The sequence below is a fragment of the Garra rufa genome, chromosome 19 (genome assembly GCF_049309525.1).
Source record: "Garra rufa chromosome 19, GarRuf1.0, whole genome shotgun sequence".
Taxonomy (NCBI): domain Eukaryota; kingdom Metazoa; phylum Chordata; class Actinopteri; order Cypriniformes; family Cyprinidae; genus Garra; species Garra rufa.
In genome coordinates this window covers 39169904-39180327 of record NC_133379.1, presented here as the reverse complement: position 1 = coordinate 39180327, position 10424 = coordinate 39169904, and the positions used below count along the sequence as shown (strand labels likewise).

At 33.8% G+C, this 10424-nt stretch overlaps 1 protein-coding gene across 1 annotated transcript in view; it reads right to left on the bottom strand.

The window, feature by feature from the left end:
* The window catches only part of s1pr3b (sphingosine-1-phosphate receptor 3b), a 4608-nt gene extending 1826 nt beyond the window's left edge, over positions 1–2782 (bottom strand). The window contains exon 1 of the mRNA XM_073824627.1: positions 2648–2782. The gene's annotated coding sequence lies outside the window, so the exon portion shown is untranslated. The remainder of the gene's footprint in view (positions 1–2647) is intronic.
* Between the last annotated feature and the right edge of the window lie 7642 nt (positions 2783–10424).

Sequence of the window (10424 nt, the reverse complement as noted above, 5' to 3'; positions counted from 1 at the left end):
TCTCAAGTCACTTTCAGAACACAAATTTACAGACAATGCACTCACCCCCTTGTCGTCCAAGATGTTCATGTCTTTCTTTCTTCAGTCGTAAAGAAATTATGTTTTTTAATAGTGCCATAGATTGGAAAACTCTATTTACCTTGGCATAGTTGAATAATAACAGTTGTGTACATGGACATGACATATTGTGAGTCTTAAACACTATCGTTTCCTCCTTCTTTTATAAATTTTGTGTTTGCAAAAAAAAAAAAAACACTGAAAAATAGGCCAATTCCAACATAACACTATTACGCAAGAGTCGCAATCATTAATAGTTACGCCCCCAACATTTGCATAGCCCATTCATCAGACGTTCTGCAGCTAGGCTATTGTGAAAAAAAAATGTCAGAACACTGGAATAAATGCAGGAGATGTTAAGTGCATCCTTAGCATCACTAACAAGCATCTAAACTTCTGTGGTAAATACTGCTGCTGTAGTATAACGTTACACAGAGCACATGCGATCACAAATGTGAAAGTAAAATGATTGTGCATTCAAAACAGCACTTTCAATGAACCGCATATTGATAGCGGCTTAGCTCCATGATTAAATATATATTTTCCTCCATGTTCGAGCTACTGAATGAGCCAATCAGAGCAGAGCTCTCATTATTGTTCATGAACCTTCCAAATAAGGTATTATTTGGAGCATTTCATTCTAAGGACAAATCCTAGGGTTGGACCTGTAAATGGACCTGTAAAACCGTTTCTAGGGAAATTTTTACCCTTTCCTATGCCATGTACCTTCTATGTAGATATTAGAGAACAATTTAAAATATTGTATCAATCTATTCTATGGCACCTTTAAGGAAAACATTTCAGGATTTCTCTCCATGTAATGGACTTTTATGAACTTCCAAAATGCAGCTTCAAAGGGCTCTAAACGATCCCTGCCAAGGATCATTTATATACTTTTTAATATCTCTACACACAGCTAGAGAAGATGAGCATTTGAGGTTAATGCTGAGGTTAGATCGTTTTGCTAGATAAGGCCCTTCTTTTCCTCGGCTGTGACCGTTTAGAGCCCTTTGAAGCTGCATTTTGGAAGTTCAAACTCGGGGGCACCATTGAAGTCTATTATATGGAGAGAAATCCTGAAATGTTTTCCTTAAAAAACATAATTTCTTTACGACTGAAGAAAGAAAGACATGAAGATCTTGGATGACAAGGGGGTGAGTATATTATCTGTAAATTTGTGTTCTGAAAGTGAACTACTCCTTTAAGACACTGCAGGTGAATAGGTTAAAAATATCAACTAATAGTTATCACCTTAATTACCCAATTGATTGATTACTTTGATAATTGCAAACATTTTTTTGTTTTACAAGTTTTCTAAAATGTTAGGTTTAAATACGCAAATGAATCATTATGTAATGAAATATGTGCTCATTTGCATACATTTCTAGTACAAAAGTCTAAACACTGTATGAAGTCAGTTTCAAAATTCTTGTTTAATTTTTTTTGACATATTATAGTTTTTTATATGCTCACCAAGGCTGAATTTATTTGATTTAAATACTCTAAAAAATGCTAAATATTATTACACATTTAAAAATCGTTTTTCTATTTGAATATATGTCAAAATGTAATTTATTTCTGTGATGCAAAGCTGAATTTTCAGCATCATTACTGCAGTCTTCAGTGTCACATGATCCTCCAGAAATCATTCTAATATCCTTGTTATGCCGATTATCAATATCAAAAACTGCTTAATATTTTGTGAAAACATTTTTCAAGGATTATTTGATGAATAGAACGTATTTATTTGAAATATAAATATTTTTAACATTATAAACTGTCACTTTTGATCAATTTAATCCATCCTTGCCCAATAAAAGTAGTACCTCTTTCAAAATTTAATCTCACTGACCTCAAACTTTTCCATATATACACTAAGTGATGATTTTTCAGCATCATGACTGGTCTTCAGTGCCGCATAATCATTCCAATATGCTGATTTGCTGTTCAAGAAACATTTAAGCTTATTATCACTAGCAAAAACTGCTTCATATTTGGTGGAAACATTTTTCAAGGATTCTTTAATGAATAGAAAGTTCAATAGAAATGTCTTCACTGTCACCTTTGATCAATTCAATTCGTCCTTGCTCAATAAAAGTACTACTCTCTTTCAAAAAAATAATCCTCAAACTTCTGCACAGTAGTGTATTTCAAAGAAAACCGTGATATCACTCTCTTAGAAAGTCAATCTTAAACTTGTAGTTGCTTCTTGGAACATATCAACTGGTTTAAACTAGCTGGTTTGGGTGGTCAACCACCTACTAACCAGTCATTAACCAGTTATAATGCTTTATATTAACACATTAACCATCATCTGAATTTTCCAACAGGCTACTTTGTGTTATAATATAACATGCATTGCATGCACACTTAATATCCGATAATCCAGAATAATTCAATGCACAAAACTCACTTTGTCGTTTGCATTGAACTTGCTGTACTGCGCATGATTGCAAATTGAATGACAGCCATTTAAAAAACAGCATATTAAAATATAATTAGTGTGGCATATATATATATATATTTTTTTAATATCTGACATGCATCTGACAAGGTAGTTGTAGATCCTGCATTTGATTAGCCTACTCACCATCAGAAATCTCGAACTGCAGAGTTTCTTCACTGAGACCCATTCGTGTCGAGTTTTGTTTAAATATACGCTGTTATATTTCCATCTTTAATGTGCAGAAGTTCAGAGCTCAGGAAAAAAGTAATCGCGCGTGCACGGCGCTCCGTCTGCGCGTAATGGAACAAAGTCTTTTCTCACACTGCGGTGTGTCTGTGACAGACAAGAGTCCAGCCCACGACACACCTCCAACGTCTGGAGGAAAACTATATTCAGTATCTTATATTTTGCATTATTGTTGCATATTCAGCAGTCACAGATTTCACAGCGAAATAAGCCAATAGTAGTAAACAATTATATTATTTTAAATGATAATCAAATTATTATTATTATTTATTTTTTTGTTTATAGTTTCAATTGTAGCTTTAACAGCTATTCTGATTATTGTTAGAATGAGAAAATAATAAAAAGTTTTAATTTTACACTGTCAATGTCAAAATGAATGAGCCAATCAAATCAAATGAGGCGTGGCTTCACTGTTCAAGCGCGAATTTCAAACTGCCGCTTTAGTTTTTAACAGTTGAACGATGTGAGGTAAGTAGCTAAAAGCTTAATATTTGACTGTTTTACGATAGAAATATTACTGTGTTGCAAACTACTTGAATTCTTTTTTTTTCCTATAAATTGGACTGGTTTGAATTTAAAATATAGGATGAACTATATAATTCATAACTGAAAAGACAAAAACATTTTGCCGTTTTTTCAACACACACACACACACACACACACACACACACACACACACACACACACACACACACACACACACATTTCGTCTTAATCATAATTCAAAATAAAATTATTTATTCACCTAAAGCCATACAAATACCTTATTTTATTTATTTAATACACATTTAATTGGTGTTCAAGTTCAAGACATGGTCATGGCCTTGGTTTATCTGTTTTAAACGTTTATTTTTATGTTGTTTTTACTTTTTTCGTAAGACTATTACTGTAAATACAGGTTTCAATCAAGTTGACATACTGAGGGACGCAATTTAATTATTTTCTGTGGCAAAATAATGCTAAATGGAGCTTAATGTGTATGGAATATTACTTTGGTGCAATAGAGCAATATTTGGCAGAAATACAACTACTTTTAAGGGTGCAAAAAATAAATATTAAAATCTAAATATTAAGAAAATCACCTTTAAAGTTGTCTAAATTAAGTCTAAATTAACTTAGCAATGCATATTACTAATCAAAAATTAAGTTTTGATATATTTACGGTAGGAAATTTACTAAATATCTTCATGGAACATGATCCTACTTAATATCTTAATGACTTTTTTTTTTTTTTTTTTTTTGACAATGTATTTTTGGTTATTGCTACAAATATACCCATGGTACTTAATACTCTTTTTGTGGTCCAGGGTCACATTTATAATAAATAACAAATTTTAATTGGTCAAACCAGTGTTCAAGACAGGTTTATCTGTTTTAAACCTAAAGTATGACAAATGTATTTTTATTTAGTTTTTTGTTCTTTTGTAAGACTATTACTGTAAATGCGTGTTTCATATAAGTTGATATACTGAGGGACATGATTGAATTATTATTATTTAATTCTTTATAATTATTAAATAATTTTCGGTGGCAATCAACAAGATGTTAAATGGAGCTTAAGTTGCATTTATTATGGAATATTATTTTGGTGACAGACAGTTCTGGCATTATTGAATGGCATTCCTTTGCCTTTGGTTAATATATGTGACCCTTGACCACAAAACCAGTCATGAGTGTCATTTTTCGAAATTGAGATGATTGAATAAATAAGCTTTCCATTGATGTATGATTTGTTAAGATAGGGCAATATTTGGCAGAAATACAACTATTTGAAAATATGGAATCTTAGTGTGCAAAAAATCAAAATATTGAGAAAATCTAATACACTTTTTGTAGTCCACATATATAATAAATAAAAATTTGAATTTGTCAAACCAGTGTTCAAGACGTGGTTATGGCCTTGGTTTATCTGTTTTAAAATTTTGAGAAGTATGCTTTTTTATGTATTTTTAGGCTACTTCTTTAGTAAAACTATTACTAAATACCGGTTTCATTCAAGCTGACATACTGAAGGACGCAATTAAATTATTTTCTGTGGTAATCAACAACATTTGGATCAACAAGACGCTTAAAGTACACTGTAAAAAGTGAACAGTTGGATCAACTTAAAAAAATTACTTCAATTGGTAACACCTAAACATTTTAATTTTTTTCAACTTAATTTATAATTAATTTATGTGATAAATTAAGTTGAAAGAACTTAAAATGTTTAGGTGTTACCAATTGAAGTATTTTTTTTAAGTTGATCCACCTGTTCACTTTTTACAGTGTAGCTTAACTTGTATTTGTGACCCTGAACCACAAAACCAGCCATAAGGGTACATTTTTTAAAGCTAAGATTTATACATAATCTGAAACCTGAATAAATAAGCTTGATAAAAGGAAAAGAAAAGAAAAGGATGAATAAAAAAAAGGATATTTGGCCGAGATACAACTAAAATCTGAAATCTAAGGGTGCAAAAAAAATCAAAGTATTGAGAAAATCTCCTTTAAGGTTGTCCAGATGAAGTTTCTTAGCAATGCACATTACTAATCAAAAATTAAGTTTTGATATATATTTACGGTAGGGAATGTACAAAGTAGTAAATGATCTAGGCATAAAAGAAAAATGAATAAATTTGATTATTATTTTGGTGGAATGGCCTTTCTTTGCCTTTGGTTAATATATAGCCACCAATGATATTTTTCCACCAATGATACTAGTTATAAAAGAAGCCTTTTGTTTTTTGGATCGCTTCTCAGCCAATCAAGTTTGAGGACCAGAACCAAGTGTTTCATACAAGCAAGTCCAGTCGGAAAAGCTCTCAAGACTGAGGTACATTAGACTTGATGAGAAACAAATAAAACATTTAAAAATAACTACAACCTCTAGTGCATATAACCAGATTTTCCATCTTATCACAGAACCGTCTGGCAGCCCACATCAGATTTAAGCTGGAGCTCGCTGCGCTTAGCCGGCAGATTTCAGAGGTGAGTAATGGAACCGCGGAGAGGGAAACGTCCCAGAAAAAAGAGAGAGAGAGAGAGAGAGAGAGAGAGAGACGTTGCCATGACCAGCCAGCAGACCAGAGCAATAAACATACAGCAGGCTGACATTCAAATGAAGACGTTTGGTTCAGTGCTGCGGTGAAGGCCTGATGGCTGCTGACGTGTGTGTTGCTCTGAAAGTGTGTGTTTAGCATTTATACAATCCAGGACGAGTGAAAGTTGAGTGCTCTGCTGTTCTTCTTGTTGCTTTCAGTGATCCTGGATCAGATGAGTATAATTTGTCTGGGTTATGTCTAATTTAGCAAAGACAACATTCAGTTAAATAGGCGGTCCTCATCAAAACGGGTGTCAAGAAAACGTATCAGACCAAATAAAGCAAAACAATATACAGTGCCTCTTTAAAGTTTATGAACCCTTTACAATTTTATATTTCTGCATAAATATGACCCAAAACATCAACAGATTTTCATTTAAGTCCTGAAAGAGAACTCAAACAAGTGAGCGAGCTTAAACAAGTGTCATTTATTGAGAAAAATGTTGCAAAAGTATGTGAATCTTTGCTTTCAGTATCTGATGTGACCCCCTTTTGCTGCAGTAACTGAAGGTAAAGTTATCTTGTAAATGCTGTTTAGTTCTGCACAATAACTTGTATGACTTTTAGCCCATTCCTTAGTGCAGAACCACTTTATCTCTTGGGTTGGTGGGTTTTCTTCTTATTGCTCGCTTAGGTTCTTCCACAACGTTTTAATTGGATTGAGGTCTGGACTTTGATGCAACCATTCCAAAACATTTGCTTTGTTCTTCTTTAAACATTCTTTGGTACCATTTAAGTCCTGAAAGAGAACTCAAACAAGTGAGCGAGCTTAAACAAGTGTCATTAATTGAGAAAAATGTTGCAAAAGTATGTGAATCTTTGCTTTCAGTATCTGATGTGACCACTTTTTGCTGCAGTAAATGAAGGTAAAGTTATCTTGTAAATGCTGTTTAGTTCTGCACAATAACTTGTATGACTTTTAGCCCATTCCTTAGTGCAGAACCACTTTATCTCTTGGGTTGGTGGGTTTCCTTCTTATTGCTCGCTTAGGTTCTTCCACAACGTTTTAATTGGATTGAGGTCTGGACTTTGATGCAACCATTCCAAAACATTTGCTTTGTTCTTCTTTAAACATTCTTTGGTACCATTTAAGTCCTGAAAGAGAACTCAAACAAGTGAGCGAGCTTAAACAAGTGTCATTAATTGAGAAAAATGTTGCAAAAGTATGTGAATCTTTGCTTTCAGTATCTGATGTGACCACTTTTTGCTGCAGTAAATGAAGGTAAAGTTATCTTGTAAATGCTGTTTAGTTCTGCACAATAACACGTATAACTTTTAGCCCATTCCTTATTGCAGAACCACTTTATCTCTTGGGTTGGTGGGTTTCCTTCTTATTGCTCGCTTAGGTTCTTCCACAACGTTTTAATTGGATTGAGGTCTGGACTTTGATGCAACCATTCCAAAACATTTGCTTTGTTCTTCTTTAAACATTCTTTGGTACCATTTAAGTCCTGAAAGAGAACTCAAACAAGTGAGCAAGCTTAAACAAGTGTCATTAATTGAGAAAAATGTTGCAAAAGTATGTGAATCTTTGCTTTCAGTATCTGATGTGACCCCCTTTTGCTGCAGTAACTGAAGGTAAAGTTATCTTGTAAATGCTGTTTAGTTCTGCACAATAACTTGTATGACTTTTAGCCCATTCCTTAGTGCAGAACCACTCCAACTCTTGGGTTGGTGGGTTTCCTCCTGTGAACTGCTTGCTTAGGTTCTTCCACAACGTTTTAATTGGATTGAGGTCTGGACTTTGATGCAACCATTCCAAAACATTAGCTTTGTTCTTCTTTAAACATTCTTTGGTACAGTTTAAGTCCTGAAAGAGAACTCAGACAAGTGAGAAAATATTTGCTTTGACATTTATTGAGAGAAAAGTTGCAAAAGCATGTGAATCTTTGCTTTCAGTATCTGATGTGACCCCCTTTTGCTGCAGTAACTGAAGGTAAAATTTCTTGTAAATGCTGATCAGTCCTGCACAATAACATGTAGGAGTTTTAGCCCATTCCTCTTAACTCTGTGATGTTGGTGGGTTTCCTCATATGAACTGCTTGCTTAGGTTCTTCACAACATTTTAATTGGATGCAGGTCTGGACTTTGACACAACCATTCCAAAACATTAACTTTGTTCTTCTTTAAACATTTATTTGTAGAATGACTTGTGTGTTTGGGGTTGTTGTCTTGCTTCATGACCATCATTCTATTGAGACTCTGTTCTTAAGTAAGTGTTCTGATGTTTTCCTTTAGAATTTGCTGGTATAATTCAGAATTCATTGTTCCATTAATGATGGCAGGCTGTACTGGCCAAGATGCAGCAAAACAGGCCAAAGCCATGGTACTACCACCACAATGTTTCACAGATGGGATAGGATTCTTGGAATGCAGTGTGTTCTCATTTAAACCAATAAGTTTAATTTTGGTTTCATCTATCCAATAAACCATTCCCTAATAGTCCTCTGGCTTGTCCACATGATCTTTAGCAAGCAATTTTCTTTTTTGGAGAACAGTGGCTTTCTTCTTGCAACTCTGCCATGTGCACCATTGGTTGCTCAGTGTTCTCCTGATGGTGGGCTCATGAACATTAACATTAGCCATTGTGAGAAAGATCTTTAGTTGCTTAGAAGTTACTCTGGGAACTTTTGCAACTTTGCAGACTATTACACGTCCTGCTTTAGAGTGATCTTTGTTGGTTGACCACTTCTCAGGAAGGTAACAGTGTTTTTTTTCTCGATAAATAAAAAGAAAATATTTTTCACTTACTTGTTTGATTGGGTTCTCTCTGTCTACTTACAGGACTTAAAAGAAAATCTGATGATGTTTTGGGTCATATTTATGCAAAAATATAGAAAACTGTAAACTGTTCACAAACTTTCAAAAGCTGCACTATATATATATATATATATATATATATATATATATATATATATATATATATATATATATATACACAGTACACGCTAGTGTTTATACTGCTGAGCACCATCAGCACTGTTTGCACATTTTCCACCTGGAAAACAGGTGTGTTTCTACTGAAATCCTCATAATAGATTACTAATCTGAGTTTAGTTTACTGCCACCTACAAAACCACAAAGCCAAAGCTCCCTGAAAGGAAATGTTATTGCTTAGAATTGGCCCTATCAGAGCTCAGAAGACTTAAATGAATAGTTGCTATCAAAATTATTCAATCCCCTTGGCCTGCAAGACATTTTGCTGGAGAGAACAAAATTTGATGAAAACTATTCAACAAAAGCATCAGTACACTATTGGAGAAAGTTTACTAATACACATTTGAGTAATTCTAAGAATGTATGTTGATAAATAATGGGGAAAAAATCAAATTGGCTCTAAACGTTCATGTTCAAAATTATTCAACCCCCAAAAGTCAAATTTGGTGCCGAATCTTTTATTCTTTAAAATCACCAATAAACACTGCTTGGAAGTGCTTAGAAGCTTCTGTCACGCCTTTACTGCAATCCTGGCCCATTCTTCACCTAAGAAAGCTTTCACTGATAATCTTTGGTTTTCACTTTGCCCCTTCTTTCTTTAAGTTCAACCAAATATTTTCAATGAGAATTAAATCTGGAGACTGAACAGGCCACTCAAGAACATTCTATGACTGATCCCTGAACCAAGCATAAGTAGATTTGGATGTATACTTCGGGATGAATGTCCTGCAGGAAAGACCATTCTAAAAGAATTCATTCAATCAAAGAAGCTTCTATCTTTGCACTAAAGGCATTGCAATTCTTTTCAAAATGGCTTGATACTTCAAAGAATCGGTTATGTTTTCCACTTCCTGCTACAGTAAAACAACCCCATTACAGGACTGGTCCACCTCCAAATTTGACGATGGAGATGGTGTTCTTCTGCTTATAAGCTTTGCCTTTTTTGCACCACATACTGCTGATCCATGGGTCCAAAAAGTTCCAGTTTGGTCACATCACTAGATAAAACATTCTTCCAGAACTCCACAGGTCTATCCAAATGAATTTTAACATGTTCAAGTAGCCTTTTTGTTGAGTGGTATTCAGCAAGAGTCCTCAACATGAAGGCCATACTTGTCTAATGTTCTTCTTATACTGCACTGAAATGTTTTTCTTCCTTTCATCGATTCATCTTGCAAGTCTTTGGCTTTATTTTGCAGGGTTTCTCAGTTGCTCTGATCAAACATTTTATGAAATTGTACCTCAAAGGTTTTGTGGTACAACACATTTTAAACTCAGGAATAAGGCTGCCAGCTGTGTCATTAGGAACTTTTAATGTCTTGGAAAACTTAGACTTTCTAATATAATAAAACTATTTCTTCTTTATAGCTTTTGTGAGAGCTCTGTTGACTTTGCTATATTTGCTCCTCAATGTATGTGGAAAAGCTCAAATCTAATTCATTTTTTTTTTTTTTTTCAGTTTCTAAAGCCTTAATTGTGTTTTAAGACAGTTTTGTTCCCTACCATAAAAAATAAGTGACTTAAAACAGGAATGTTGAATAGGGGTTGAATAATTATGACATATCTGTGTTATTAGAAAAAATCCTATAACTCAAAAACACTACATTATATATTAACATTATCACTTTTAATATGCCAGTAAACTGTTAGATGCAA